Raw genomic sequence first — 7,690 nt, 5'->3', positions numbered from 1 at the left:
GAGGAGGAGCCTGCAGTGAGCTGAGATCCGGCCACTGCACTCCAGCCTGGGTGACAGAGCAAGACTCTGTCTCAAAAAAAAAAAAGAAATTCCAAGTAAGTAAGCAATCACTTCATTGTTATTCTTTCCCATGTAACAAAACCACTTCAACAGTTAGTGACTTTAAACAATAATTTATTGGCCAGGCACGGTGGCTCATGCCTGTAATCCCAGCACTTTGGGAGGCCGAGGCAGGCGGATCACAAGGTCAGGAGATCGAGACAATCCTGGCTAATGAGGTGAAACCTTGCCTCTACCAAAATACAAAAAATTAGCCAGGCGTGATGGTGGGCGCCTGTAGTCCCAGCTACTCGGGAGGTTGAGGCAGGAATATGGCATGAACATGGGAGGCAGAGCTTGCAGTGAGCCGAGATCGTGCGGCACCACTGCACTCCAGCCTGGGCAACAGACCGAGATTCCGTCTCAAATAATAATAATAATAACAATAATTTATTTTTCATGATTCTGAAGGTTGAGCTCAACTAAGTGGTTCGCACTCAGGGTCTCCTATATATGATCTGCAATCAGATGGCAGCTAGGGATAAAGACATCTGACAGCTCAACTGAATTGGATGTCCCAAGTGGCTCATTTGCAAGACTAGCAATTATTCTGGCTACTTCCTTGAAGTGTAGGTAAGTTTGTACACTGGAGGATTTGCATATGGCCTTAACTAAGGTCTTGGCCGTCTTACATGACAGTGGCTGGGTGACTGTTCCATGATTTTCAGGTACATGCTGAAAAGCTTCTTAAGATCAGTCTTGGAAATCCCAGAACATCACTTCCATGGCATTCTACCAGTCAAGCAAGTCACTAAAGCAAGATCAGGGTCAAGGAGAGATGGACTAGAGTCCTCCTCTTGATAGGAGAAAAATCTGATGTGTAGAGGGAAGGAAGATATTGATTGTGGTGTCTTTGGCTACTCTCCCCCATAGAACTTAACAACATAGATTCAAACTATTTTCATAAAAACTGATCAAAATATAATGAAAAATAGACAATCATAATCACATTATAATCCACGGTGAAAACAGAAATATTTTTTTCCTTTCAAGATGAAACAAGCAACCATTCTATCCAGCATTTTACTGAAAATATCAACTAATGAAGTAAGATAAGAACAAAACATAAAATAAGCAAGAATTAGAAGGGATGAAATAAAATATCCATGATTTATATAACACAATTTTATGTACATAGAAACTCTAAACTATTCTAAAATAGACTATTACAATAATGTGGTGTGTATAACTCATTCACTTGATACAAAAAAAATCTGAATTTTGTTACTGTTTTGTTATAAGTAAAAATTAAGTGTAAAAATTCTACCATTGACAATAGCATCAAAAAAATTAAATACTCTGTAATAAATCAAATGAAACAAGAATGAACCCTAAACAAATACAATGTGTAACACATAAAATATTGAAAGAAATTTAAATCAATCTAAATAAACAAGGTATATTCCATGTTCATGAATTGAATAACTCATATTGTTAGGACGTTAGTCTTCCCAGTTATTTGTAGATTTAATGAGCTTCCAATCAAGTTATTAGTAGGTTTTATTATAGCAATCAATCAGATCATGTTATAATTCTTGTGGAAGTACATACACATTTTGCTCAATGTTGACCAAAATAATTGTAGAAATCAAAATTAAAATTGAGATTTTACACTATTGACTCTCACTTTATTATAAAATGTATTAATTAAAACAATAATTATTGTATATAAAGATATGTAGACCAATATAACTGAAAACAGTGTTCAAAAACAGATGAATATGGAAACTTGATTTTATGAGAGAACTAGCGTTATTGAGAAGTAGGAAAAGAATACATCTTTTTAAAAATTGGCCAATATCACTATGGAAAAATATCAGTTTTCATTTTTGAAGGAAACCATACAATGAAATCTATACAGGTAGACTATAGACTTAAAATTTAAAGTTAAAAAAAGAAAGCTTTGAAGAAAAAACATAGGAGAATATATTTATTACCTGAATTTTTTAAATGCTCCTTATCCTTATATATAAAGAACTAACCAGAATATAAAATATATTAAAATTGAACTACTAAAAATTCCTGTACAAAAAAGGCATCATTCATGGCCGGGTGCAGTGGCTCACATCTGTAATCCCAGTTTTTTGAGTGGCTGAGGCAGGTGGTTCACAAGATCAAGAGATGCAGACCATCCTGGCCAACATGGTGAAACCCCGTCTCTACTGAAAATACAAAAAAATTAGCCGGGCCTGGTGGCATGCACCTGTAGTCCCAGCTACTCAGGAGGCTGAGGCAGGAGAATCCCTTCAACCCAGGAGGTAGAGGTTGCAGTGAGCTGAAATCGTGCCACTGCACTCCAGCCTGGTGACAGAGCAATACTCCTTCTCAATACTCCTTCTCAAAAAAAAAAAAAAAAAAAAAAAGGCACCATTCAGATAACAAAAAGGTAAATTATATAATAGAAGAAGGTATTTGAAATATATTTTTAAAAATTGTATCACAATATATTTATCAAAATCCCATAAATCAAAAATAAAATACACAGTCAAATAACAAGATAATTGGCAAAAGCCTTAAACAAGTGTTTCACAAAACATAAGAGCTAAATAACCAATAAATATTAGAAACTTGTTCAGTGTACATCAGAACAGTGCAACTTAAAACCACACATGTGTACATATAAACACACACGAATAGAAAAGCAAATGAAAACAACACCACAAAAACAAAAGCCTGCAAATCCTGTGGAAGAAGTGGAGCAAAGGGAACTCATGTATTGCTGGTAAGAGTGCGACTGGGTCTAAGCATTTTGGAAAACAGATAGTACCTTCTGAGGCAGAATGCACTTAAAAACCATGCATATATGTGTCTAAGAATGTTTGAGGCAGAACAATGCTAATCGTGCAAAATGCGAAATAACCCAAATATCCATCTGCACTAGGATTGATGAATTGCAGTATATTCCCACCATAATTACTATGAAGAATTAAAATGAATGAACTAGTTTCATATGAAACATGGAAAAATATGGGCAAAACAAATTTAGATAGTTAGAGACACACAATAGTACATACTGTATGGTTCCACTTAAATAATGTTCAGAAATATGCTAAACTTAAAAGTCAGGACAGTGATAACCTTTCTTAAGTATGGGAGTGATTGATGGGGAGGGCAAATCAGGGTCTTCTGTGTGAAATAATAGATGGGTATTGTTTTAAGTTGGTAAGTATTATGGTGTTGGTTACACAACAAAATAGAACTGATTCACCACATATTATGTTATGCCCTGACTCTTAAAATGGAACTGTCTTTAAGTCTATCCCTGGCTAAATGCAAAGATCCCATCTACAAGTCTGAAAGAACCACCATTATAAAATGTGTTCAGAATATTGAATGCCAGGGATTTTATTTTCTTAACATTAATGTTCACTTCATTCTTGAGCAGCCTTTTTTTTTTTTTTTTGAAACGGAGCCTTGCTGTGTCGCCCAGGCGGGAGTGCAGTGGTGCGATGTTAGCTCACTGCAACCTCCACCTCCCAGGTTCAAGTGATTCTCCTGCCTCAGCCTCCTGAATAGCTGGGATTACAGGTGCCTGCCACCATGCCCAGCTAATTTTTGTAATTTTAGTAGAGATGGGGTTTCACCATGTTAGCCAGGCTGGTGTCAAAACTCCTGACCTCAGGCAATCCACCCGCCTCAGCCTCTGAAAGTGCTGGGATTACAGATGTGAGTCACCGCGCCTGGCCCAAAGAGTCTTAATTAATGCAAATATTATCCTTCTGTTGAAAAGTAAACTCCGTAAGTTTTACTTATTTTTCCTAATTCTGCATTCCAGCAGCACACATGAAAAGACAGCTTTCTCCTATTAGGACATTCCCACATATGTGAGAAACAAAATGTTAAGTTTATTTTAAGTATTTATATCTCTATGGCTTCTGCATTCACATACAAAATTCAAGTTTAGCATTTCTGATAATTTCCTCAGCTAAAATTTTCCGGAAAGAAAAAATTTTAGTGAATTCCTGCTAAGAAATGTCAGACCAAAAGGATTAGTACTGCCCTAGGTTTGAAAGGTCAGTGGGTTTGTTAAAGAGGGAGGGAGAATGATTTCCTGAAGCAGTCTTCACCATCAGAAATGTCCTATCTGGTTCCCAGAAACCCAAATCTTCAGACAGCTCACAAGGCAATATTTATAAATCTTTTATGACAGGGTCAAGGCTAGGGTATTGCAGTACAAGCTATCATCTCTGGAAATAACATATAGGCCCTGCTGAAAGGTGTCATGGTTAGCCCAGCATACATTGTAAGAAAGCAGTATCACCTCCACTAGTATTTTCCAATCACTACAGAAGACCCTTGAGGATAATTATAATTGAATTCTACCTTTGTTAATAAATACCCTGGTGGGGCGCAGTGGCTTATGCCTGTAATCCCAGCATTTTGGGAGGCTGAGGCAGGTGGATCACAAGGTCAGGAGATCAAGACCATCCTGGCTAACACAGTGAAACACCATCTCTACTAAAAATACAAAAAATTAGCCGGGCATGGTGGCAGGCACCTGTAGTCCCAGCTACTTGGGAGGCTGAGGCAAGAGAACTCTGGAGACAGGGCTTGCAGTAAGCCGAGATTGTGCCACTGCACTCCAGCCTGGGTGACAGAGTGAGACTCTGTCTAAAAATAAATAATAAATAAATAAATAAATAAATACTCTGTAATTAACTGCATAATGACTCATTGGAGTATGTTCAAATAGTCCTCAGAGAAATTAAAAACCTGATCATGTTTTTAATATTTTTATCACAAAATGTCTAAATTAATGATTAAAGGTCATATACATAATCAATTTTCAAAGAAAATATTTTTATACTGATGCTTGAATAGTTTTTATAAAATCATGCAGTCTTGATCCCATATACATAAAGTAAATAAAGTGTATATTTTAAAAGCATTGGGAAAAACATGTCTCAGAAGAATTTCCACTTCTGATATTAAGCAAATATGACACCATGAAAATTATTCTGATTCAAAATGCCAAAAACCCTGGATTGAAAATAACAAAGTTTTGTTTTTGTTTTTTTTTTAAAAAAAAAAAAACAAAAAAAAACAAAAAAAACACAGCTGTAGTCATAAATTGGTTAAAAAAAAAAAAAAATCCTTTGAGCCCCCAAATGGAGAGGATACTGGAAGACAGAGTGATGAAGTGCAACTGAACTACAGATGTCTTCGGAGGAACTTCTGATCTCAGAACCAAAAGGCTTGCAGTTTAACTACTTTTACAAGAACTGGAGACAATACTTTGAGTCTACAAAAATGTGAGGTTAAAACTGAGACCTACACAAAACAAAGATGTTAGCCACAAGGGTACCAGGAAAAATATGCCCAAGGGGTATCACTAGAACTCTTCTGTTTGTATTGGCTCTGGATGGGAAAAATATCGGTCATGAAAACTTGAAAACTTTGCCCTGACTTTATGTGGCTTTAGAATTTGGTTTTAAAGTAAGAATATATTATGGGAAAGACCAAACTAAGCAATTACTTTAAATTTCAGTAAGATATTGGCATCTCAATTCATTTGAAAATGCAACTTTTCTCCGAAGAGCAAGCTTCACAGGATTTCTACAGATAACATCTTGCCAAGAAGGCTCATAATCCTAAATCATCAAACACACAGGAAGCAACCATGAGTGAGAATTGGTAGAAACAACCCACAGCAGAATTAATCTGCTCAAATAATTTAGGCTTTTACTACTCACACATAGACTACAAATACTTATATATGAATGTTTAAATGAAATGAAAGTTTATCTCCATCATTTAAGAACAAGGTACTATCAAATAAGTTTAAGTATATTTGATACAGAATTAAGTGCAATTTCTAGATTTTACAAATATAATTAGTAATGATAAGAATCCAGTGTGAAGTTAAATAGTCAAGTAAATATGAGTAACGAAAGAATTAATGATAGTGGATGCAGATGAAGAAATAACTCAAATTTGCAGCATTCTTTTTACAAAAAGCAGAAATAAGAAGTGAAAAAACAACAGTGGGTGATAAATTGAAAGGATCCCAAATTTCCCTTATTAGACTTCAAAAAGATGAAAAAAGGGAAAATGAAGAATAGGCTATATTTTAAAAAATATAACTGAGAATTACCCCAGAACTGATAAAAACAAGGCACATCCCAAACAAAACACATTTTTTTTATTTTTTACTAAAGAGGATTGTATTTTTTACAGATGACTGCAACAATATGCATTTAAACTCTTTGCTATAATGTGACGATAACTCTCTTCCACTAAGAAAGGAAATCAAATTCTCTTCTCCTTGAATCTGGGAATGCCTTAAGATTTGTTTCTAACCAACAGGATGTAGAGGAGATGATGCTACTTGACTTCTGCAGCTTTGTCAGAAAAGCCCACTGCTTCTTCCTCTCCGTAAATGCTCGCTCCCCTCAGAAATCTCCCTCTTGGAACTGAGACACATGCTGAGACACCAACTCTAAGCCACATGGAGAAGCCACAGGTAGGCGCTCTACTTAGCTGATGAAGCTGAGCTCAGCCTTACAGTCATCGCAGCCAACGTGCCAGACAAATATGTGAACAGGCTCCCTGAAGATTCCAGTCCTCCAAGTTCAAGTCTTCCCTGCTGAGGTCCTAGACATTTCTGAGCAGAGACAAGCTATCCCTGCTGTGCCCTTTCTGATTTCATGACCTATATATTTCCTGAAAACATAGTGAAACGGTTGTTTTATGTCACTATATATAGGACACTAACTGGAGTATTTACCTTTACCTAAACACATGGTAATTTCATTGAAGAATAACAAAGGAAATTGGATAATCTTAAAAACCTATCTGATAATTTGCTATTAAAATACTTATTTTAAAAAAATATATCAAGAATATGCAGAAAACAACAACAAAAGCACAAACCTGATAGAAAAAAAATGTACAAAACTGACAAAAGCCTTGAAAAGATACTTAAAATCTATATGGCCAATAAGCATTAAATACTTATTTACATTAGTCATTGGGGAATATAAATGAAAACTGTGTATAAATGAAAACAGCTCACCACACCACAAAGGCTAAATTGAAAAATATCAAGTGTTAGGGATATATAAAGTAACTGGAACCCATACTGTTGTTTAAAGTATAAATTTGTACAGCTCTTTCAGGAAATGTTTTTGAAGTGCTTACTAATGTGGAATATGCCTAAATTGTAACCCAGTGAATTCAACTTTTAGCTATAATAGCAATGAAATTATGTACGTACATTAACCAACCAAACAAAAACAAAACAAGTACTAGAATATTCATAACTGTTATTGTGAGCCTAAATGTTATCAAAAGCAAAATGGGTAAATGTACTTTAACACAGTCAAATTGTGTAATACTATGTAGTAGTGAGAATGAACAAACCAGCACAAATAGATGCATATAAATATTATAAACACAATGTTTAGCAAAAGAAGACTAACACAAAAGAGGACATATTGTGTAATCCATTAATGCAAATCAAAAAGCAGGCAAAAAGTAATATACTTAATTACAAGACTGAATTCTATGTACCATTTAGAGGAAAGGGGTTAATAATTCTAAGGGAGTCCAAGAGCAGAGGTTCTGAGGCTGAGTGTGTTGGTAATACCCT

The sequence above is a fragment of the Mandrillus leucophaeus genome, unplaced genomic scaffold (assembly GCF_000951045.1).
Source record: "Mandrillus leucophaeus isolate KB7577 unplaced genomic scaffold, Mleu.le_1.0 Scaffold642, whole genome shotgun sequence".
Classification (NCBI taxonomy): Eukaryota; Metazoa; Chordata; class Mammalia; order Primates; family Cercopithecidae; genus Mandrillus; species Mandrillus leucophaeus.
The sequence above is the reverse complement of the archived record's forward strand: the minus strand, read 5'-3'. Positions refer to the sequence as shown.